This window comes from Lepisosteus oculatus, chromosome 8 (assembly GCF_040954835.1).
Source record: "Lepisosteus oculatus isolate fLepOcu1 chromosome 8, fLepOcu1.hap2, whole genome shotgun sequence".
NCBI lineage: Eukaryota > Metazoa > Chordata > Actinopteri > Semionotiformes > Lepisosteidae > Lepisosteus > Lepisosteus oculatus.
This window is the reverse complement of record NC_090703.1, coordinates 21,809,517-21,834,742: the sequence shown is the minus strand read 5'-3', so window position 1 is coordinate 21,834,742 and position 25,226 is coordinate 21,809,517. Positions and strand designations below refer to the sequence as shown.

The window sequence follows — 25,226 nt, the reverse complement described above, 5'->3', positions numbered from 1 at the left end:
ACCCTGCAGGAGGTCTCCTTTATTTGTATATAATTAATCAAAGTTATGTGCTTACTTTGAATAGTGCTGCCCTACGTGTCTTGATCTCCTTCATAAACTAAGACAATGTATCCTCTAATTAAAATAATACAAGCCTTACAAAATAGCATGTTTCACTGTAACACTGTGTTTATAATAGAGCAAATCTGGCACAACATACCTATGTTTTTTTGGATGATTATGACCACACAGGAATCTCAAAGTTTTTCAAGTTTTGCACACTACATAAAAGTGTTTACTAATTGTCCAGGGTCATTGCTAGAACACAAACAATGAAAACAATTCTGAAATCCACAAAGACTAAAGAGACCTTTGTTTTATTTTTACAAATTATTATTTCTTTTTTCTATACAACTTTGGCACCCATTTATTCCATTTACAGCATCAAACAACACTGATGACAAAATTGAGCCAGTGACAAAATGTTTTGCAAAATAGTGTTATACTGTACCATGTGATGTTCTACACATGATTTTGCACTTCATGAAAGGATGAAGATTGTCATAATTCTTAGGAAACTGTGTGCTAACTGCATACAGGACAGTTTTTTTCATGCTCTAGTTGGGAATTACCTTGGGAATTAGTTCATTTTCCAAAATTGTATTTTAGAGTGAAACATTTTTATTTATATATCTGTTAAAGCCAATTTTTAGCTGAAAGTGTTGCTTTGTGTCTGTGAAGTCCCTAACCATGATACAGGAAAAAACTCCCAGCATTAGGATTTATAATACTACTACACTCTATGTTTGTAAACTGTATTTCCAAGAATTGCTTTTCTATAGCCTGCTATCAGTATTCTTTGCAAGTTTGTTAGAATGTTATCAAACAATTTGAGGTCTCGAATGAACAAGGTTAAGAATGAAGATACTATAAATGAGAGCTCTACCAAAGAGGTAAGGGCTGAATAGACTTTTCAGAACCCATCAATCAATACATCTCTATACATTTTATGTGATTAATCTGACCTAATGTTGCATGGAAAACAGATTCTCTTCAACGCAATTGGGTCAGTTTATAGTTTAAAAAGCTCTCCAACTCTTCTTACAGAACTTATTTTTCTCAGACAAATTATCCCCCCACACACAAAAAAGTATGTACTCTAATTTTATGAACCTTCATCAGCTAATTTTGTGCAGATCAATGACATTGATGACATTAGGTAAGCCTGGCTTAGAGGGAATGGAGGCAGAACAAAATAGCTCTTTCATGATAACTTAGAACAAATAACCAAAGGGCAAAGGTCGGAGGGCATGACCCCATGGGCAGCAAAGGGTTCTTTGGCCATGGCCGGTGGCTAGGAGATGAGAGGGAGCTTTGAGTCTACAGCCACCCAGGAGAGGAGGAACAGCTGAATAAACAGCAAGGCAAAGGACTGGAGAACAAGTCAGCGCTTCTTTAAGCAAAGAGCACAAGCCTGCTTTCTTCGTGTGCCCGGACACCGGCTCGCTGGGGAGAAGGACGCAGAGTCACGCCTTGCTTCCATCTGTCCATGGAAAACCTCCAGCTTCACATCGACAGACTCAGCCAAAGTCACAGGAAACTCCTACAATATAGCCATTTAGGATATTCCGCACAAAGAGACACAACTATAGAAAATAAATTGAAAGCATTTCAACCTGGCTTTTTTTTACAAAAATTGGGTTTACAAACCAGATTCTTTAAGAAGATGCAGCAAGCTGAGTTTACATTTATTGTTGTCTTTGCTACTCTGTCACTTGCTGTTTATTTATTATTTTATTTGCTTAGGATGCACATGTCCAGGGTAGAGAAATCAATAGTTGTTTTTTCAACATTGAATCCATTGAAAAGTGAATATGTAGTTTTAACTAGCAGACTTTTTGCCTGTTCAGAAAGGAAATTCAAAGCAATGACAAAACAAACAATAACCTCATAAATAAATCTGGCAGATAGCCTGAATGATCCCTACCTGGTGTCACTCAACACCTGACAGGTAAGGGGGAGTGGTTCAGACATTAAAAATGATTTTCTCTTTGTGCAGTTCCTTAGCCTATATACCATTTGGTTTTTACATGAGCTTGCCAGGACTAGTATTCTTAAAGCAACAACATTTTATTGCATTTTAATAGTATGCTCTTCCAATGTTTTAAATGATCTTCATTTCATGTGCAACAGGTGAACAGAAAAGAGGCTCTGCTCACTGCCATACTCTAATTACAAAAACTGATAGATACTGTAGCAAAGCTGACCTGTTGATTAGTAATGGTAATTAGAAGATTTCCACACTAATATTATTACACTGAAAGAATCATCCTCCTGGCTATGGCACTTTTTAAAATCTGACTTTAAGGCAATAATTTTCTTCTGTGAGAGTGCAGTGTTGTGTATATAGATGGATATGATAAATCAAGCGTTCATGGTTCCATTAACTCCAGGGATTAATCTTTCCCTGAAATGTCCATGTAGAAACAGCAGGTGGAGTGCTTGCTCATTATGAAGATGTAATTCAATCGGCAAGAGACAACAGGCACTGTTCTGCTGACATTTATCTATAGTGTTAATGGCATTTGCAGCACACTGAAAAAAACTCTCATCCCAGTGCTATTAGGAAATGCTCCACCTCATAACTTCCTCATGAAAACACTTAGCCAAACCGTAAAACACTGAAGTTTACCATCATTAACCCTTAACCTTACCACAACCCTTTCATTGCTTAATGTCCAGTGGCTTACCACTGCTGACACTCCATCAGTCATTCTCGAAAATAATGGTTTGACAGGAAATCAAAGCAGCCCTCCCCTACTAGTCTCTGAAGATTGATTCATAATCAGTTTTATACCAGTTGCTATTTTTTTCTTTCTCTTTAATAAGACATTTCTAAAAATTGAAATGCGTAGAAACAAGATAATCAGGGTTGGAAGTGTACTGTATTTGGATAAGAATGGCTGCATATTCCACATGGGGCTGTAAAATATCCTTTTTGTCTCCAAGTATGTGCACTGAGTTCCAGTGCTGAGGAGAGAGTTTTTGAAGACCTCGTGAATATTGATATACTGTAAATATAATCCTGTGACTTTAGAGATATCAAATACTGAAACCGACTAACACCATGGTGTAGAATAGTCAACTCTGTAGTCCATGGACTTGGAATACAATTATTGTGGCAGACTTACTCACATGAAGGTCAGTGTGCAAACGTCCCTTTTGCCATTTTCAAGAATCTGCCATAGTTACAAAATCATGGCTACCACCAGATCTGATGTGTCGAGGACTGAAGTGTATCCTTGCACATAAATTCTTCAATAAGTCTGTTTTTGAAGAAGCTGGAATGTACAGAAGTTTATTTGCTTATTTACATTATTGTGGTACAATAAAGCACAGTAAACACTATGTGAATCTTAACACAAAAAACTTAATGAATTCAAGGAAACTGTGTAAGCATGGACAAAGGGCGCAATGCAAATTCAAATATCTTTAAGAGGGCCTCCAAAGAGCTCTCTTCCTGAGAGCTGTTTCAATTATGCACCAGCTTTTCAGAAAAATAACTTTATAGGGTTCCTTGCTCTTTGTGAGGGGTTCAGACTGTCGTGTACTGAATTTCACAGGCCAGTATTTGAGACAGCATTGACAACTCAACACAGAACATGCCTGATCTGTAGGCACAAGGCACATGCTGTAAGACACATTATATTCCCGTAAAATCAAGAGTTGAAACCAAGCCAAAATAATTTCCTAGTGTAAGACATTAAGGAATACCTTAGCAGAAATCAGACAATGCCTTCACTAGAGGCAAAGTAATGCACATAAGTATAATCTCTGGGTTTTCCCCTGCTTAGTTCCACATATCTCCAGATCAGAAGAAAGAAAAAAACACCTAGTTGTAAAAGGAGAATCATTTTTCAAATAGCAGTGAATATCACAGGATAGCACTGCAGAATATATTTCAAAGGAAATGGAACAATCTTGTAATTTCAAGGCAAGAACCACAACACAAATATTTTGTTTTAAGTACAGGAGGAATCAACATAGATGATAGCATGCTCGTATGACCTCCAAGACAAAACATAATGTTTTTTATGATGTCAAACGTTGCCCATCATATTCTTATTACTCCTAAAGTTTCAGTCTGTACATCGAAGGAGTTAAATGCAAAAACCTCAATTAAATGAAGTTAATTATTTTGTTGTGTTTTAGTACATGTACTTATAGATATTGATTCTTTAAAATGTGTAAAAAGTACAGTATATAAACAGGGCACTCACCACTTAGGAACAGTGTCATCATGTGTGATTCCCTAAAATAATAAAAGAAAATATTTAATCTTTTAACAATTGTAATTTAAACTTATTTTAAGCCAGCAGCCATATCACCCTGCAACTCAAAACTGGCAACACACTGAAGTTAAACAAATGTGAGCCTGGTCAGTACCTGGATGGGAGACCTCCTGGGAAAAACTAAGGTTGCTGCTGGAAGAGGTGTTAGTGGGGCCAGCAGGGGGCGCTCACCCTGCAGTCCATGTGGTTCCTAATGCCCCAGTATAGTGACAGGGACACTATACTCTAAAACAGGCGCCGTCCTTCGGATGAGATGTAAAACCGAGGTCCTGACTTTCTGTGGTCATTAATAATCCCAGGGTGTTTCTTGAAAAGAGTAGGAGTGTAACCCCAGCTTCCCGGCCAAATTTCCCATTGGCCCTTACCAATCTTAGTCTGCTAATAATCCCCATCTATGAATTGGCTTCATTACTCTGTTCTCCTCCCCAGATAGCTGGTGTGTGGTGAGAGTACTGGTACAATATGGCTGCCATCGCATCATCCAAATGGGGGTTGCACATTGGTGGTGATGGAGGGGAGTCCTCATTATCTGAGTGGAGTGTCCAGAAAAGAGCTATATGTGTAAGCAATTATTATTATTTAAATTTGTATTGTTTCACATGCACTGTACTGTAAGGAATGTCTGGTTCAGTCAAGTATAAACCTTTCAGTGAAAATGATGAAACTTCTTTCACAAAACTTCCTACAAGAATTTAAGCAATAATAAATCATTTTGCTTGCAATCAAAGGAACAAGATGACTCAGTGTCAATGACAGCCTATAGGTTTTCTTACGTTCGTAGACATAAAAATAAATTGGTGTGAAAAATATAAAAAGCTGTTTTGTTTTTTTTCCAGAGATACAGTATACTAAATAAACACAAGAATTTCCATTAATAAGTGCAGTATTAGGGGGTGGGTGTTGTTTTGATTTTGATTTAATTTTCATATTTAAGGGGCTGAGCTGTCTGGCTTTTCCTGGGACATCCTCAGCTATCCTTTGTGGACCCTTGAGGTCCATACAACCCCATTTGGAAAACCATGCTCTAACACGGTGAAATAATAAAACTTTATGTGCATGCAAGTATAGTCAGCAGCCACCAACCGACATAAGCACAGCTGCCACAGTTTTACATTTCTCTAAATTCTACAGTATCCTATCCAAGCTGACATGACACATGTTTCTTAAACAGAAGACAGAATCTAAGGATGTGGCCTTTTAGGGAACACTCACCATAACCTGTCAGCAGCCACTTTGTCTCCAGGTGTATTGCAATGCATGTTCAATCTTTATTTCACCTGTAGCCTAGAAAACAATGGAAGAGGAATCCAGTTTCTGCAGCTATTTCCCTGTGGTTGTCCAAGCGTGAAAAAGCATTACAATGGCTGTGGTCCTCTGTCACACGTGAAAGCACTGCCCAAGCAGGTTAGGTTTCTCTAAAGAAGGCCAAACAGCTCACAGACAAAAGAGTTCATGCCTGATCATGGTGAGAGTAATACTGTTTTTCATCACTAACAATAACACAGTCTATACTAGCACTACAGAGCGCAGGAATTCTGTGAAGATCTCAGATGTTTTGTCTTCATTTTTATTTTTGCTAGTAAAACGTGAAGGAATGAGAAAATTCAATCAAATCAACCTTTTGTTACATTTCTCCTGTTTATTTAGTATAACTTAGTATTGATTACCTCCCAAGAAGTTTCAGATTCAGTGTGTTGGATTGTGTCTTGGTTATGAAAAATACACATTTTTTGCTAGGCCCACTGTGAAGTTCTGTTCGCAGAATGATGAAGGGCAAGATCTCTGTTGTCCTGGGGGTCCAAAGTCTGATGTACCCTCACCACAAACAAGGAAAATAATATAAAAAGTTAACAAAATGCCTAGAGACTATTTGACCCATAATTCTTATTTGGTTGCTATGCGCTCACTGATACAGAAAAAGGTAGACAGGTGAATTCAAACACCTACAGGTCATTATGAAAATAGTCACCTCTTGTATTCTTTGCTAATTAGACTTGCACTTGACTTCAATTAATATGCTTTGGATTTGTGTTTTGGCTGTACAGTTCATATTTGATTAATGTGTTTTTAGATGTACAAGCTGTTTAAGATCATCAGCACAGCAAGTTAAGTTTTTGCACCTACAGTATGAAGAGATGATTCCCTTGTTGAACGTGTGTCAGATTTATAAGAAAGTCTGATGCCCTTTTGAGGAGTTGATTTTTTTCAGGAGAGAGGCAGAGAAACATGTTAAGACTACCAGGATAACATGCTTTCCAGTTTTTTCTGGAACAAATCTTACAGTACATATCTGCAGGGGCTTTATACATATCTGCTTTATTGTCATGTAACAGCAAGTTAAGGTTGTGTAGAGTAGCCATAGAGCTCAGTGTACACCAGGACATTTTGGGATAAGAGAAGATGTATTTAAAATTGCTCTGAAATAGTATCACAGTACACTTTCAGAAAAATGGCAACAGAATTGTCTGTTTTGTAAGTGCAGGACCTAAAAGAAACATCCAGTTAGCAATCAACCCATAGAAAGAGAGTCTTGGAGATTTTTGCCAGCCTCCAACTATAAACTGCTGTCTTGTACTAGACCTCATTACTCGTACAGTACATAAGGGCAAAAAGACAGGTGAAGGCAAGGACCAATCAAACAACTGTTTAACATTAACCTTGTTTACTTTGAGGCTCAAATCAAGTACATTAGTCACCACCTGTCTGCACATTGGCAGTACAGTACATGTGTAGGAATGTCAGGCTCAGCCAATTACCAGCCCTTCAGAAAAAAGGAAGTTTAAAATACCAGAATAACAACTGAGCTGAATATCTGATACAACTCACAACGTGTTTATGTGTGCGTCACTGGAAGGAGTTGGCAATAAGTAACACTAGGATTGCACAGTCTCATTTTCTCTGCCACTTCGCTTCCTTTTCTGTTAAATACTGCAAACAAAGCACCATTAAGATTTAGCTGCAGGTCAGTACTTCCTATTATACAGTATACTGTATGGTATAAATATAGATTATTTTCATATTTTAAAGTTTGATATGTAATTTCAGAATGTATACAGGTTGGTTTTAAATTACATACAAAAATTGTTCGTGCATGAAAGGCCTTGCATTTTTTTTCATGTCTATTATTGTTGGTTATTAATCCATTCCTGAGTGTGCTTTTCATGTATGCATGTTTTGTGCACATTCCTTTTCCTGTTTCATCTTAGGAAACCTGTGGGCATCAGCCTCTCAGGTCTGGACCAAGAAGCAATAAGAGACACAAAAGAAGAACAAGGCAAATGTGATACTCAGATTAATGGTAAAGAAAGCAGCACAAAATCACAAGTGGCTAAGAATACACTTCACACTGGCTTAGTTAGACAGCCACCAGGATACTACGTATCATTTTCAATGTTGTTTTGTAAACAGATATATGTCAAAGGGTACAATAACTGTAGCCCACCTGGGATTTGAACCCACAAACTTTGTGTTAGTGCAGAACATTAGTTTAATTAATTTCAATGCGCAAATTCCATAAAAAATCCAATGAATACATACAATATTTGAATAAACGTGTGCATGGAATTACCCCAAATTAAAAAGTATATTGCACTGTACATACCATTCATACTGATCTCATGATCATAAATACAAATTGCTTGACTGTAAAACAAAAAGTAACAGTTTTGAATGTGCTGTCCCAATACTTGTGAAAGGCGCTGTGCAATTATTGTAGGTATAAAACCTAGCAATGAAGCAAGACACAGTGTACATAATTGGAAATTAGGAGTAGAGGCATTTTCTTTAGCAGCACAGTGACACAGTGGTTAGCATTACAGGTTTGCAGGGCTTGGACCAAGGACAATTACTGTGGTGCTCTCTGTGTGAAGTAAATATGTTCTCCCTGTGTTTCCTTTCACAGGCCGAGATATACAGTACTGGTGGGTTAATTGGCTTCTGGAGAAAATTGGCCCACACAAAACCTGGTTTGAGTGCGGTATGAGTGTCTCGGCTCTCCCAGAACCTGTGTTGTGAAAAAGCAATTAGAAAATGGATTGATGGATTTTCTGTTTTTGTAACTGAATCTTGCTTTAAGAAATGGCGGGACGGGACTGATAATCTACTAAAAACCATTTTAGATTGGTGAGTCAATCCGGGCTCTTCTCAGCTTGTAACCTGTCCTAAGAGAACTGAGGGAAAAAGGTGGTGAGGAATTTCAAGAGACTCAGTGTGACAGTAGCTTGAAAATATTTATTGCCAGAACACACAAAAACTGAATGAGTCAGAGCACATCATAGGAGGAAATGAAATAACTGGAAGTTTAGGATACACACCCCACTTCTAAAACGCAAAGTTCCATAAACATTTATACATTTTTTTTTCAAAGACTGACTCATTCACATAGAAATGACAGAAACGTTTCTTTCTACATGCTTCTTATTGCAACACATCTGCCTTAAAACACTGAAACAGGAATCCCTAAATTAATGACTTGCAGAATATGACTGAGGAATTAAATATAATTCACTGAAGAAGTAAACATTGAACCTCTTTCCCAGTAACATTTGTGGCTAGCCCAGAAAATTTATAGATAACTTCCTCTTCTTCTTCAATGCAGCAGACCTTATAGAATGGATTAATTGAATACTAACTGCCAAAATGTAATCATAATAATGATCTTTTTGTACTGTGTCTTCCAAAACTCAAACCGCAGTCCCTTTTTTTAAAGAAAAATAGAAAACCACTAGATAAACCATAATAGTATAAACAGTATCTTCTTTTAGATTTACAGGTGTCTGAAATCATAACAACTGCCTGGACTGCAATAACTGCACAAAGTTATCTTTTCAATGAAAATTACATTCATCATGAATATTTTACATTGGAACATACTGTAGCACTCAGACAGGTAATCTACATGAGGAAACCGTATATAAAATGTATCAATTTGGCTGTTAACAGTTCACGAATACATTAAAATAAACAGAGATCTCATCACTGCTTCAAAAGCAACAGACAACATTTTCTGTTTTAATTTAAAATAAAGTCCAAATTACATGACTAAATTTACCCTAGTTACCTACAGTACATGTTGTACTCAGCCTGTAAATTAAAGTTTGTAAGTAGATAGAACATATTTTGTTTCAGTAACAAAGAGGATTGAACCATATTATTAAAAATCAATCCCAATAAATCACACGACTACATGATGAATTCACAGTGAACAAAAACACATGGGAGAACTTAATCCATTCTGTTTCACACTATGTAAATTACTTTTCGGTTTTTGAAGTGCTTTAAATAAACAAAGTGAAAATACAGAGGAGAAAGAGATTATCACTGTCATAGTGATATGGAATCCCATGTTTTCCTGAAAGAAAAGAAGATGTTGAGGAAGAAATAGGTGAATGAGGAGAATCTTCCCTTACCTACAACTGTACAGTACGTGCCATTATGTGCTGGCAGCCATATCACCCTGCAACTCACAACTGGCTACCCACTGAAGCTAAGCAGGTGTGAGCCTGGTCAGTACCTTGATGGGAGACCTCCTGGGAAAAACTAAGGTTGCTGCTGGAAGTGGTGTTAGTGGGGCCAGCAGGGGGTGCTCACTCTGTGGTCCACGTGGGTCCTAATGCCCGGAATTGCCGAGAGTCGGATCCGACTGACCGGATAACATCATCATCATATTCTGGACTGTGAGCAACTCCACTTAGTGCACTTCTCACTGATTGGATTGTATGTATTGTATTCTTGTATTATTGTATCATTTCGTTACACTGTTGCTGTGTTGACTGTGTTAAGCTGCTGTTGCACAGCAATTTCCCTCACGGGATCAATAAAGTATCTATGTATTTGCCATAGGGTTATAATTTGTTTTATAACCACTGAGTTATAATACAAAAGAATACACTTTCATACATCTGACAAAAAGGGGCTTGCAATATTTTGCAATAATTAATGACATTAGTAAGTTAGAAAATAACATTTTCATGTAGTATGTAGCATTTCTTTGTATTAATCATGCATACTGTACATCAGTGCTCAGATTATTATTATTGAAAACACTGTTGATCATTACAGATAAAGTAAGTGTACTTTAGAATGTCTTTACTGCTGCTTTGTTGGGCATTAAATATGGTTGCTTCAGAGCAGGAGGTTGTGCATTTCTGGCTCATCCCAGATGCAGAGATGGAGTTTCTTAGGCTTCCGTTACATTTTGAAAAGGACATTTTTACATAAACATACTGGAAAGCTGAAAGGTTTTCGGAAGTGATCTTGGCAAACCTTACTCCTTTCTCTAATAATATGTGCATTATGAGTAATCCCGTCTAATATATCATCAATTCCTACCAAAACTACATGCTTCAAAATATCTCATTATAAATAGTCAAAACAAACAATTATAAAGCAAGAACAATCTTAGTTTTTTTATGTTTTTTTTTTCCAGTACAGCTTCAACTCTTGGAGTTTTTCATTGCTTCGTATTGTTAATAACTGGGTAATTATCACCTGGTCACAATTTAAATACGATCTAACCAAAACACATAAACATCCATTTTTTTGCAGTTTGTGACTGTTTTTTAGAAGAGATTAGAAAGTATTAAGTGTCTTAAAAAACCTATGTTCCCATGACAGTATTCAGTACACAGTTTTCTGGACAGCTTTCTTTTCAGACAATGTACAGTACCACTAAAAAAAATAATTGAAATGTTATTGTTCTCAGACATCCATGACCTGATCAAGATACAGATATGATTTAATAATGTAAATTTCAAGTCAGAAACACACTGAAAATGGCAAACTTAAGTACACCAAATATGTGTTTTTTGTGGTTTGATTCATGGCACAATTGCACATGTAAAATTAAATGAAGGTTTTGCCAAATGTGATTTCATAAGGCAAAATATGATTTCTCATGCTTCGCTTTGTATTGGCAAACCACTCTCTCAGAGGCTGTTTAAGGACTCTTCTCATTAACAGCTTCACGGAACCCAGAGGAGGAAGATATTCCTCCCTGGCTTGTAAAAAAACCCCATCTTGGCTCATAAAACCTGACAAGTCGAAGCTGCAGCAGAGCTTGTCGTCATGTTGTGGCCGGTAATTCATCCCCGGCCCCTGCAGGAATGTGCTTGGCGTTTCACAAGCCCCGAGAATCACATTTTCCACGACGAAACCAGATGGTCCTCCATCCCTCCGATCCGTGTTTTGATTGGGACCATAAAACATGCAGGTGGCTCTGGCTGAAGGCGCTGGAAGAATGACAGCGCTCAGAGACAACAGCGGAAACACCATGCTCTTCAACAACATCCCCTCCCTCCTGCCCTCCCTCCAGACATCTATCAGCTCAACTCCAAAACAGAGTGCACCCTCCCTCCACAACATTCCTAACGAGCAGGATAAGATTTCCATTTCATACTGTCCAGCACAAACCAGTAAAAGGCATTAATTGGTTCTATGGTTTTTCCATCACTTGCATTAAGATCCTCCACCTGTACAATGCATTGAGAATAACAATGGTACTTGTGCTTTATTATAATGAGGTTTGAAGAGGCCATGGCCACCAAAAACAATTGAGAATCCATGAGTGTTTTGTTTCTTGGGAGAAACTTCTTAAATTAACCAAATACTGCAACCCTCATCAGACTTTAAGCATTATAATACCTACTTCTTCGATGTATTGTTTTCAACTTTCTTGTCATAGAATTTTGAAGTATATTTACAGGACAGAAGAAAATGCATATGAAGTGTTAAACCTGTAGCTGTGGATATAAACATTTGTAGATGCAGATTAGAAACAACAAGGGAAAGGTAAACAAAACTTTTTTCTGTCACCGGCTTCCTTTCGAACTAAACACCTTTCAAACAAATGATATTGAAACTTCTCACTGCAGAATCACTTCACAATTCTAGAAGATCACAGTAAGAATTGACAGCCCCCCACAATCTTGAATTGAGGATGTTGTTTCAAAAGGGGTGAAAAAAAACTTAAAGAAAACAACCACATACTCTGTAGATGATAAATGATCCCATTACAGAAAGATGAGTCATGTCATAATACCTAGGCAAGGCTATTTAAAGAAAACAGTGGAACACTAGCTTAAGTCTTCATGCTGCAAGGCGAAATGGTACATGTTTGTTTTAGATGAATCAAGTTTGAAAAGCCAACCAGAATAGCTAGTGTCTTTCTGAGTTAACCTTTTTGAAAAATAATAATTTCTGGTGACAGTAGAGGGACCAAAATCCCGCCCTTGTGATTTTACTGGCAAACACACTATGTTCCCTGTTGCTGATGTCTGACAGCTCCCTGACTACACTGAACAGGCACAGTTCACCTGGAAGATGGCCAGGTCAAATCATGCGCTCAACTTGCCATTCTCCAAAAAAATCAAGATGAGAAAAGTACAGTACCCAGAAACCATGACCTGACTGATTTTAAAAAAGGACAAAAAATTCTAGGATTTCACATGTCTCTGTTGGACAAATTATACTGTGCTTCATTAGAGAGCTAAATATTTAGAAACATACTGGAGCTGTAGCAATTCATTACAAATGGAAGTTACTAACTGAAATTCTTGAGGGATGATGACAACCAAGCCATGTTTGTCCCAGGTGTTTTAAATCATAGTCATTCCGTACGTCATTTCTCAAAGCTATTCATATCATATTCAGATCCTCCACATTTCAAATTTCAAAAGAAATGGTAAAAAATGAATGGATAGATATTAGATAGAGTAACTAATTTCCTTACCCATAGCCACAAATATGCATTCCTATAATGCAAAGAAAATACAGACAAGCTTTAAAATATTGTTCATCCTTTCACAGGGTTAAATGAAGGGAATGTTCACTGCATTTGCAAAATGCGTCTCAGATATATTTAAACAGAAGAGCAGTGACAAATGAGAGAAAGCCATTCAACCCACACAAAGCTAATTTCTTTCAGTAAATAATAAACCCAAGGATTTCAACCAACTATTTCTTAAATGATGCCAGGAAAACATAATCCACATGACTGGGTGGCTTGCTCCATACTCTCAGAATCCTCAGTAAAAAGTGCTTCCTTTTTAAATGTTCTTCCATATGGTTTCCACTTGTGTTATCTGGTTTATGTTTTACTGTTGACTCCGAAGAAGTCCATAGAATTGACTTTGTCAATGTCTCTGAGGTTTTATATGATTCAGTTGGGTTCTCTTGTAGTGTTCTTTGTTTAAGACTAAGAAGATGGAATTATTTGAGTCTCTCGAATTAATACATTACTGTAAGTGCAATAATGTGTCTGGTGGATCTTCTCTGAACTCATCCCAGAACAGCATTAGTTTCTTGTACTGTAGCTTGGTAACTAAAACTGTACATAACATATTAAAAGACATCTAAAACAAACTATTCCTTGATTTGATATCTACAAATTTAAAAAAATATCCTAACATTCTGTTTGCCTTTTTATTGTTTCACCACATTGCCAGGATGATGGAAAGTACATCCCAGTATATACAGTATCTCTACTGTATATTCAGAAAAGTAGTCTCTTCAAGCTTAATGTTTTTAATTTCATATTTTTAGTATGTTTTTGCTACCTGCAAGTAGTTATCTATATTTAATGCCATCTGCCAGGTGAATTCCCAGTTCTGAATTTTGGTTTTCTTTTGCAGCTTCTATATTGTTTTATAATCTTTGTTTAGGAAAATCTGAAAAGTTATTTATATATTTATATTTAAAAACTATAGCAGTTTATCATTGATAATTGTTAATTGGGAAGAGCAGTGCTCCTATTACAGATCCTTGTGGTATTCCCTCTCTTCTATCTCTACCTGTCACGACAGAACACTACATGCAGCTACATGAATCCACTAATGCTGTATTCACAACCTTCCCACTCCAGTAGCTGTGTTTCCGTCAATCCAATTGTCACGAAGCGTCTTTTAGGACCCTATGTAGATGGCATAATCTGGAGGGGAGTGAGAAACACGGGGAAAAAAGGACTGGAAGGGGCTGGAAGAGGTACAGGGGGGCATGTCCAAGGTGTGCCAGTGCTCGGGGAGGCATGGTCCAAGGCATACAAGTCTGAGGGGTGTTCGTAGGAGATCCAGGGAATGCAAATTAGTATATATCTTACTAATTTATTTTTTTATGTAATGGAATCAGAAATTCAATATTCAAAAAAATAAAATCAGAGGAGCAGGGGGTAATTGTGCTCTGAAAATCATATTAAACTCGGGTTTTTACTCAAATAATGCATATTTAATTAATGAAACCAGTCAGGTCAGTGAAAAGCTTATTAAAATGTAACGAACATTTGGGCTGTTTGTTTAGCCAGATAGAAGGAATCTGGTCAGGGATCACTGGGCTAAAAAGTGAAAGGCCCATTGAAGTTACAAACAATGCCAAAAAATCAAAATGTTTCAGGGATGTCTTACCATCACATGACAAGCCCAATGGCCTTGCATTCATTTGGAGAAGCTGCAAAGTCTTAGAGATCCACGGCAGTTTGAATCAGTTCACAGGAAGAAAACCAGCGCGGGTTTGGTTTTGCTTTCTGTCCATGACGAATTTGATCAGAATCACATGGTGATGTACTCACACTCACTCACTCATATGACTCAGCAGCACTGCAATACTGACCCAGCCAAAGGTGACAGTAACAGGAAGTTCAGGAAGGAAATGAGCCAAGGATTTGATTTCCCTGTTAAACATCATGTAGCCAGGTTGTGCCTGTTTAACTGTTTTCTTTCATTAAATATGCATTATTTGAGTAAAAACCCCAGTATAATATGGTTTTCAGAGCACAATTACCCCCTACTCCTCTGATTATATTAATTTTTTGAATATTGAATTTCTGATTCCATTACCTAAAAAATAAATTAGTAAAATATATAAAACGTTCAAAATAGGAAATGTTTCAAAACCATGAAATGTTATTCCAGGTGTCACTTAAAAACTAATTGTACTAACAAAATTAAATTTAAATGTAATTGCATTTCTGCCTCTAATACTTACTGAAGGTAAATATTATGATATGATTTTCATGGTGATATAATCATTACTCAATATTAATATATGTATTTTGAAATTATTCTCTTCCTGAAGCTATTATTCAAACACATCTCGTATTTTTTTACACTGACACCTGTTCTGGAAATTCCAGACTTCACCTTATTATTCTTGAATAATGTGGCAGGAAGAGTCACTACTTTTAATGAGCAAAGCATTACAGTATCTGTCAGCAGTTACTGTAAATGGCTGAGAGGCACGACAATACAACCATCAATCAGGCAATGAGCCATAAGGAACATACATCACTACCTTAATAAAGCAAGCAAAGGTCTGGGCTATACCTGAAAAAGGAGAAGTAAGATCTTATACTGGAAGGAAGTTACCAAATTGGTTAATCAAGATGTCCCACCAAAAAAATGATGTCTCCAAGAGTATCATTTGATAATGACTAAATGAATCTGGTGATTATGTCTGGAATCCATGGAGGACGTCACTTCAGAACAACAAGCCTATCTGCTGACTCACTTTAAACAATGTTGGTAACTGATTGCCTGGAGCACCTTTATTGTTCCACATTTTAATGGAAACACCTTTTAGAAACCTGAAAAGCTGAGTCACATGCTTGTCCCTTACTGTGCATATGTCCTTAATGAAGTAAAGGGACTACAGCACATGATTTCAAGGTCTGCAAGTCTTGAACGGAAAAACAACAAAAAAGGTCTTTCTCATGCCTAATAAGAAAAAAAAAACTGGCTCTGAAAAGCCAAAGGTCAGGCAACACTGTTGTTCGGTGCTGTGCCAGTTGGTGCTGCGGTGTTGTAGCTTCGATGTGTGATTCTGGCCTCGGCTGCCTGTTTGCGTGGAGCTTGCATGTTCCGCTAATGTTCAACACGGTTTCGCCAGGCTTTCCAGTTCCAGTTGCCTGTCCTATCCAGCCACTGGATCAGCTGCAACCCTCACCAGGTGTTGTCAAGGCCCTAATTAGCTTCCTGTCTGCAGCTGCTTTTGTGGAAATGGTTTTATGACCTGGTCTGGTTCACACTTACTGAAATTTCACTGCAATTCCGGGGAACATACAGTATAATCTGTGAAAGACAAAAAAAATGGTAGAGAATAATATACAAATAAAAATGTTAGGTTAAAGCTGAATAAAACTGTTTACTTCACCACATTGTTACGTTGTGTGTGTGCAGTACCAAAGGGGCGGGGGATACACACAGCAGTTTGTAAAAGTTTTGAAACCAGAAAACTTCTGGCCCTGAGAAGAGAATGTTGCAGGTCAAAAAAAATCCCCATGACTGTCAATGTCACTTATTGCAGGACTGCCCAGTCGCTGAAAGTCCTCTGAAAGACAGATCTCTCCCTCCCTCTCTTCTGTAACTTCAAGTTACAGATGACTGAGCTTTGAAAAACTTGAACCACATTTCTCATGTGTCCCATGGGGTTCTAAGCACTGAATCCCAGAGCAAATGCCCTTTCAAAGTGCAGCCACTCCATTCTTCTAAAACACTTCAGCATTCTAAATACAACTCTTTGACTCTCGCGCTCCCTATTAACTAGCACAAAAAACTTTTTTTTTCTGTCTATATCGCTAAACTGTGTGCCAATTTAAGAGACAGAAAATGGAAGCCTCGAAGAGTTTTACAACTTTGTAATGTCAAAGTCTGGCTCTTTGCCACTCTGAAGACAATAATGCACTATACAAGTCGGCACTCTGCCTTTTGCTGTGCAGTAGACCATTGGGTATTGAAGGGGGGTGGAAGGCGGGGGGAGGGTAGGGAGAGGCAGCTGGAGTCCAAAGTCTTTTACATCTTTGTAAAGGGAGGAAAGGAAATCAACAATTGGAACGCTGGGGACGACTCCGAGAACTGTCCACTGCCAAGGCCTATTCAGGTCCCAGGCGACCCATGAAATTGTCAACATCCCTCCAGTCTGTCTGGCTTCACCAAGACCCTGAGCTCTAGAGCAGCCCCCCCCCCCCACCTCAAACTCCCCAACACCTGCTCTCTCCTGGCCATCTAGTGGCCTGTGCATGTGCTCCCTGACTGGGAAGAAGCAAAACAGGAGATTGGGAATAGGGAGCGCAGACATAGGAATGTATTCTGTGCAGATACGGCTAAAAAGAAGAAATGGCACACTTGCTTTTGGAAATTCTGCTTTGCCCATTCCCACTCTCCTTTCCTTGTCTTTCTTTTTCTGTTTTCCTCTTTCCAAAGGGATGCCGTAAGATGGAGGTCAAGGTGTCATTTGTCAAACATAAAGAGGGAAGGGGAGGGTGCTGTTTCAAAAACAAGGCTCACAATCATTCAGTCTCTTTTTTTCTCTTGGCCCACAGATCAAAGGCAGGGCCCATTGTGAAAGGAGGACAATGAAGCAATTGCACAGTCAGGCGTGAGGAGGGGGCTGCTTACCTCAAAGGCGTTAATGACCCACCCACCCCTCCACCCCCATACTGGCTTGATGACAGCTTGACAGGGGGGCTCGTCTTATTAATTGGAGAAATGAAGGAATTTCTTTTTTCCCCAATCAGAAAGGGTGGTGGTTGAGTACACTCCTGGGCAAATGGGCAAACTTCAGTCTGCCCCACTTTCCTGTCTTAAGGTACAACACCATGATGAAAAATAATCCCACGACTAGTAACAAAGAGTGTCAGTAAATAACAAATGACATGGCAGGCATTTGTGCAGAACAATAACACATTATGGATTTTCTGCCAAGTGTAATTAACTTTTTTTCACTTTTCAGTGCACAAATCAGCAATTCATTGTTGACTGGTTTATTTTTAAATGAGTATTTTAGATTATACAGTATGCTTCACACTTGCAGCAGTAGCATCATCTCTAAATCAAGTGTCATTGTCATGAGCTCTGGCATTGGATAAAGAAAAAAATAATTCCTTATCTGGTTCCATTTGTCAAATTAACCAAACCACGATGAAAGATTATATAGATTACATAATGTTGTGTCTGAGATATAGAGAAGAGCTTTATACATTTCTTCACTAAGAATCTTTCTATAGGATGGACAATTGTAAAATCCTGCACTATAACTGCTCTATATTTAAGTTTAGGAGTATATACATACCCCTGAAGATATAGGAACAAAAACATCATATAATAGCAGTGGACAGAGAAAAGCAATATGTTCATATAAAGTCATAAAAGTTAAATTCCAGAAAACAAGAGGATCATAGTGACATTTGTAAGTATTCTCTTACATACATGTATAATTCAACAAAAACAAATGTCCAATAACATTCTGTTTCTTGGACGTGCAATGGTAACCCAGAACTATATAAAACTCCTCGAAGGTATCCCGTTTCCCTGTGGAATTACAGAGGGTGACACATAGCAGACATGCAATAGTAGCATCCATCATCATGGTTAAGGTCAGAGAGCTCGTTGAAGATAGCAGGCAAGTGGTCATTGACCTTCACATAATGTGTAGTGTTAATTTAAAACATCTTACAGAAGATCATTAACCAGCTTTGTACTTTCTACATCTAAGAGTTTATACATTCATACTTAAACTGCATTTTAAGCATCTGGCTCTTTTGTAATCATTTGGAAAAAATTAATAATTTAGAACATTCACATTACATTACAGTCCCTGTGCTTGATAAAAAGCCTATGAAAGCTGAACATTGAATTTTGGATATGGCCATGTACCACAACACTGGGCATCTGAGCACTGTGATCATAAATGTTACATAACCAGCAATTCAATATGGTTTGTCTTCAATGCATCTAATTTTGTGAAGGCTTTGGTTTTGTGGTTTAGTTTTTCAAAAGTCATGAGTATCCGGTCAGGGTCATAGTTAAAAATGGAGCTGGTGTTCATGTTTTTTTGTTAAAGATAGTAGGGCTACACAAAGGTCAGTGCCCTTGCTTTACAATACACTGAGAGAAACTAACCCATTCGCAAGTGACATCACAGGTATGTTCAAAGGCAGTTCTTCTCAAGTGTTCTATAATTCTATTGCTTGGATTGCTCACAACCTAATCGACAGATACATTGTCAAATAAACTAATCAATAGTTTAGTACTTTAATAGTTTAATACTATTAAACTATTTACACCTATACATTTAAAATACCTATAAAGTTTTAAATTAACCTTTAATAGTTTAATACTATTAAACCTACAACACCTATAAAATCCCAGCATTTGTAAGCATTAGACTACATATTCTGATGAAAATCATGATAAGCCCTAACCTATTTCAGCAGCACAAGTTGCAAAAACTCTCCCCTGCTACCCTGGACTAGATGCTAGAACCACCATAGAATTTGCTGTAATTTAGACTATAGTATCTAATCTACCAAGCATGTCTTTCGGATGTAGGAGGAAACCAAAGAAAACCAATGCTAACAACAAGACAACATGCAGACTCCTCACAGACACACTGATGCTGTAATTGAGCCTGGGACCTTTGATCTCTGAAGGAGCAGCTCCAACCAACAGGAGTGATACCACCTATTCCTTGTAGCTCATGATACTAATGTGTTTTAATCCCACTTTACAACAACCAATGAAATACTTTTAACCTACTCATCAGCTATTGACAGGTCATCGACAGCACTCGGCTTTGATATTTGAATATTTGAGGCCTTCCAAACAATCTTGCAGCTTGACATTTTCAATTTAGCAGTATAAAGTCTGGATTAGGCCTCTATCACAGGAGAACAAGATTAAATTAACTGTATTTTCGCTATCATTAACTTGGTTGGATGACTCTAATATAGAAAAACAGCAAATAGTTTGTGGTTTCAAATATGAAAACCCAAAATCAATTATTTTAAAGTTTAGTGAAGAGATTGCTTATCAGGACACTGGTTTCAGGAGGAAATAAATTATCCAAATTCAATTATGTTAATTGAATATCATATGCCTTTTGCTTTCAATTTTAAATTTTCTCCAAGAACCACAGTTGGGGTTCTTCTGTCCTCAGACAGATGAAAGAGATTAAAGAGCATGACTGGACTGTAGAAGTGGATGGAGCAGAGAAGCCAAAATGCCTCTAATCCAGTAAAGGCTGAAGTAATTTTTGTTTGCTGTTCTTAAGTTAGTGACCTGAGAAGGAAGGGTTCTGCTTCTTTTCTTAGCAAAAGAGTTAAGATTTCGTTCCTGTGATTTTTGAAATATTTTTGCAAAAATCAACAATATGATTGCTGGTAATGCTGGCAACCAAAAATAAAGTTTTTGTTTTTAATTAAGCATGTCACCTGCATATGTTAAAAGTACTGAATATGTGAGGTCACACTTTGATGGGAGAGCTTTTAAAAAAAATATCTACCTAGCAGAGCAGCATGGTGGCATGGCCACCCAGATGTAGGGTCCTGGGTTTGATTCTAATTGATCGAATTGATCCAAATTTGATCAATTAGGGTCCGGGGCGGTGAGCAAGCCCCTTAACCCCAACTGTTCCAGGGGCACTATATAGATGGCTGACCCTGGGCTCTGACCCCAAACTTTTCTCCCTGTCTGTGTGTCTCATGGAGAACAAACTGGGGTATGACAAATTCCTAATGCAAGAAATTGTACATGGCCAATAAAGTGGTCTTATCAATTAAATGTCAAATGATTCTATGTGGGATGTTCTGTGTGGTGTTTGTATGTTCTCCCCACATTTGTGTGGCATATTGCTGGGCACTCTGGTGTCCTCCCACCTCACAAATTCTTGGAGGCTAGATTTGATTCGAACACCTATTCTTATATCTTAGCTGACGAAACATGGCACAATATGCAATTTCCTGGTCACACATGATATACAGTATGAAATCATAAAAGAATGCTAAAACAGGTTGACCAATTGATTCCTTGAATTGCAATAATATTAACAGACATTTAGAATAATAAGTACATCTATCTATAGATAGGATGTGAAGTGAGATCTTGCTGGTAACTAGACATTTACCTTAATTGATTGTGCAATTGACTCCCTCTCTCTTAAAAACACTTCTCTCTGGAAGATAGATCTCCCTTTTTTGTAACATTGGCCTTCATCCATCAGGGGAGACAGGTCAACACCAGCAGAATCATAGGTCCCCACCCAGCTAAGCCAGACTCACACAACGCTCGATGAATTGCAAGCGGAATGCTCGAATCAGTGAGATAAGGTTGCAAGTGCATGTTGAATAAAAGTTAATGGATGAGCAGAAAGGGGAGAGAGGCCCAAAAACTGTAGGAATTTGGATTGCAAGACAGCTGAAACCTTCAACTGACTAGACAAGTATTGACAGCTTTTCTAATTCACAGAAGAAGAAGAAAGCAAACACTTTATAGCATCAGATAAGAGAAAATATACTATGTTTTATAAGGAAGAGGCCATGACATTTTTTCTTGTCCACACTGGCCTGCTGGAAACGTCCTGTAAGAAACATTCTTTAACGGCAGTGCCTTTTTACATTCTTTTTACATTCATGACACTGAAACCAATGAACGGGTTGATTTTCAAAACAGCACAATGGGATCCACGTCTTTCGAAATCCAGAGGAGCTCCTTCCGGTTTTCTTAACCTGTGTTTATATAAATAAAAAATAACCCTCTCTCTTTCAATTGGTTTCCTACTTTACTATTACTTTCAGACAACCAGGAGGAAATGTTTTTCCAGAACAAAATGTCTGTGACTAACCCTTGACTCATTCCTATTCAGCTGTTGATGGCTCAACTGTGAAGTACAACCTCATGTCAAAGCTTCAAATACCGGGGGAAGGAAAGGAGTGAATTAAACAAACTGTCAAGAAAGCTGAGCTGATAAGAAGACAGACATATTTTGGTTTCACAAGCTAGAGAGCTCTTCCTAAACAGAGATACCCTGCATTACCAGTGAACAATGCTCAACCACACTGCATCTGTAACCTCAGATGCCTCTCTCCCTTTTAGCGATAAAGGGCTTATTTTAGCGAGAGCAAAAAAAAAAAGAAATGCTTACAGACACTTTTAAGGTCTGTAACAGAACAATTAGGGTCCCCTCTGCATTAATCTACTGTGACAACTTCAGTGTTTACTAAATCCATAAAGGAACCTGCAAGATGAATGGACAGGCTGAAACAATCCTTCCATTAACCTCTGACCGAAATCAACATGGCATTGGAGCCAGCAATCTGACTAAGTGGACACCTGTCCTGGGACAGTTTCCCAGTCACCAACTCTTCCCCCTTCCCCCTTCCCATATTCTCTCTTCAACAGTCCAGCCACTAAATGTACCGTGGTCCTATTGTGAAGGCAGTTTCTTCCTTTTAAAAACAACAGTCTATAGGGGTACAAGTGACAGGCAGCCACGTGTTACAAGCAGTTTGTGATGTTCGGAATGTTTTATTGTTTTCTGAGGTTAAATCACATTGTCTCATTCATCCAGCTGTTTGACATAAAAAAGGTGAGCCCCCCATTCTCCTCTTTAGTGAAATCAGTTCCAGACCCTTTAGCTTTCTTTCAGAAAAAAAAATTGAAACAGGCCAAAATGTGTCATGTTTCCCTTCCCTGACCCATTTTCTGAAGTTTATGTAAACACAGTTTAAAACAATCAATACGAACCAAAGTTGGCAATTTGTTCCGATTTGTGCTTTGCACAAAAATAAGTATACCAAGGCATTAGATCAAAATATTTCAAAATAAAAGTTGTCAGAAGTACCGTGCCTGTGCCACTTCTGGGTTGTGACAATGTAGGGAGCTCCCATTAACACAATGCTCAAAACAAGATATTCGTGTAACACAATTACTTACACACACGCTCATATGCTGTCCATGAAGAAAATCAATGACTGTCTAGCAGCTGGACCAATACTGAAATCATTTAAGCCAAATTAAAACAGCATGTTGCTCTCTATGAACAATCATAAAATTCTTATCAAATATTTTCGATGGGAATGTTTTAACAAAAAAAGAGGACACAGGTGTTGCAAGTTCTTGGGACAGTGATGGAGAGGCACAGTTCCAGGAGATGCAATTCTACAGATCTGCCAGCAGCAGGCAGATCTGCAATTTATTTCAAACTGAAGTACAGTTAAGAGCTGCACATCAGAATTCATGCTGCTCTTCCCTGAAAAGCTTTAATACCAAGAAACATACATAGGGATGAATTGAAAGGTGCTGTTAAGTTTTACACCAACCATGGTTTAGTTCTTCTTGCCATGTAAACCCATTAATGGAGCTCATCTCCAGTACCTCTGAGAGCTGTGGGTTCTCTTGTGTTTGGAATGGAAACTTTGCACGTTCAGGTGTTTGTTTTCCTGACAGACATCACTACAGCATGACCAAAGCAAGCTACACACTCACCCCTTTAACTACCAGACCTCTAACTACATTTCAGCTTAATTAAATGTGGAAACTGCAGCAATCAAGGCATGGATTTTATTAGTTTTTCTGTTATTCTTTTTTTTTGTTTTGCATGATTCCTTTCATTTCCTGCACATCCAATTAGGGGTTATTAACTCTTCCGTAACAATCAGCTCCTGCACTGCATGTTGAGGAAGAAGAGGGGTCAACAAGCGGCTCCAACCTTGTCAACCATTGAGCCAGTCGCCTTTTGAAATGCTGACAGCTTCACAGCGCTTGATAGGAGAGCTACGAAAGCCTGCAGGTCCCTGTGAAATTACAGGATTCCCTGTTTCCTCAAAGCCGCCTTGACTGACCAGTCCCAACACTCCCTCCCAGTTCATCTGCCAGTGGTGTGCCAGCACAACGAGCATCATGGCCAGATCTCAGACTCACAGTGTCTGGGCCATGAATGTCAACAGCCATTCAGGGCAATTGCCTTTACTGATTGAACCCTTTAGGAGATCCAAATAAGGGATTACTGAGACAGATGTGTGTAGGAGAGACCCATCCATCCACTATTTTCTTATCTGCTTATCCAGTACAGGGCACCCATTGTACAGGGCAATGGGTGCCAGGTCAGATACACCTTGACTGGGATGCCAGTCCATCACAGGGCACACAGATAGGAACAGGCACACATTCACACCAGGGCCAATTAACCTACTGTACCAGCGTGTGTTTGGACTGCGAGAGGAAACAGTATCTGGAGGAAACCCATGCAAACCAGGGGAGAACGTGCACACTCCACGCAGATAGCACTCCAGGAATTGATTCCAGAGCCCCACCTCTGCGAGGCAGCAGTGCTAACCAGTGTGCCTCCCTCTTTACATAGGTGAGTAAAACAAATCTGAATAAGCGACAGAGAATCTACAGCAGCAGGGTGGCAATAACAACAAGAGAAGGACAAGTCAGGTGCTGAGCTCCTACTTCAATTTCAAAGACCAAAAATAATGAACATGAATGAAAAGATGCCCTCACATATTGGTCCAAAACATAATTTGTCGCTTTGGGAAATGTTCTTAACACCCACAGGGATGTTGCGAATGGGTGCCATCTTTGAGCTGTTGAATGAGTGACTCCAGGTAATTGACAACATGAGCCAAGGCCATCAATGAGCAGTATCTTATAGCATCTACAGTATGACAGTAAAGAGTCATTGATGTTGAAAGATGGGTAAACACAATAGACCACCATGTCATCTTCTGAAAGCCACTTTGGCACATTGGTGTGCTCAAAAAAGCCAACCATTGAACAGAAAACGTTGACATGGGGATCAGTTTTATATATATACAGTATATATCAGTTTATATTGGTACTATATTTTTTATGTTGCTATAGACATTAATGGCTTTCACCTTTTGTCTTTATGTATTTTATGTGCTAAATTAGTACAAAATGAATGAGTGTTCAATAAATGTAGAATAATATTTTCCGATGAGTATATAGTTTAAAAAAAACATACTCAGGGCTCTCAATTATAAGAATATTGGAGGTCACCCATACTATTATTAGAAAATACAAATATGAATCCATCTATCCATTATCCAACCACTTTTGTCCCATACTGTACATGGTAGTAGGGGAGTATGGTTGCACGAATGTATGC

At 38.3% G+C, this 25,226-nt stretch overlaps 2 long non-coding RNA genes across 2 annotated transcripts; one reads left to right on the top strand and one right to left on the bottom strand.

Moving 5' to 3' along the window:
• Nucleotides 1–359: 359 nt before the first annotated feature.
• LOC107077845 (uncharacterized) lies at nucleotides 360–5,608 on the bottom strand. The gene is made up of 4 exons (XR_001478827.2): nucleotides 5,544–5,608; nucleotides 4,260–4,291; nucleotides 3,175–3,320; nucleotides 360–1,582 (listed from the first exon to the last, which is right to left on the bottom strand). It is a non-coding gene; the product is annotated as an uncharacterized lncRNA (long non-coding RNA).
• A 1,590-nt stretch (nucleotides 5,609–7,198) lies between these two features.
• On the top strand, nucleotides 7,199–10,161 carry LOC107077844 (uncharacterized). The gene is made up of 3 exons (XR_001478826.2): nucleotides 7,199–7,293; nucleotides 7,538–7,629; nucleotides 8,233–10,161. It is a non-coding gene; the product is annotated as an uncharacterized lncRNA (long non-coding RNA).
• The last annotated feature ends 15,065 nt before the right edge of the window (nucleotides 10,162–25,226 follow it).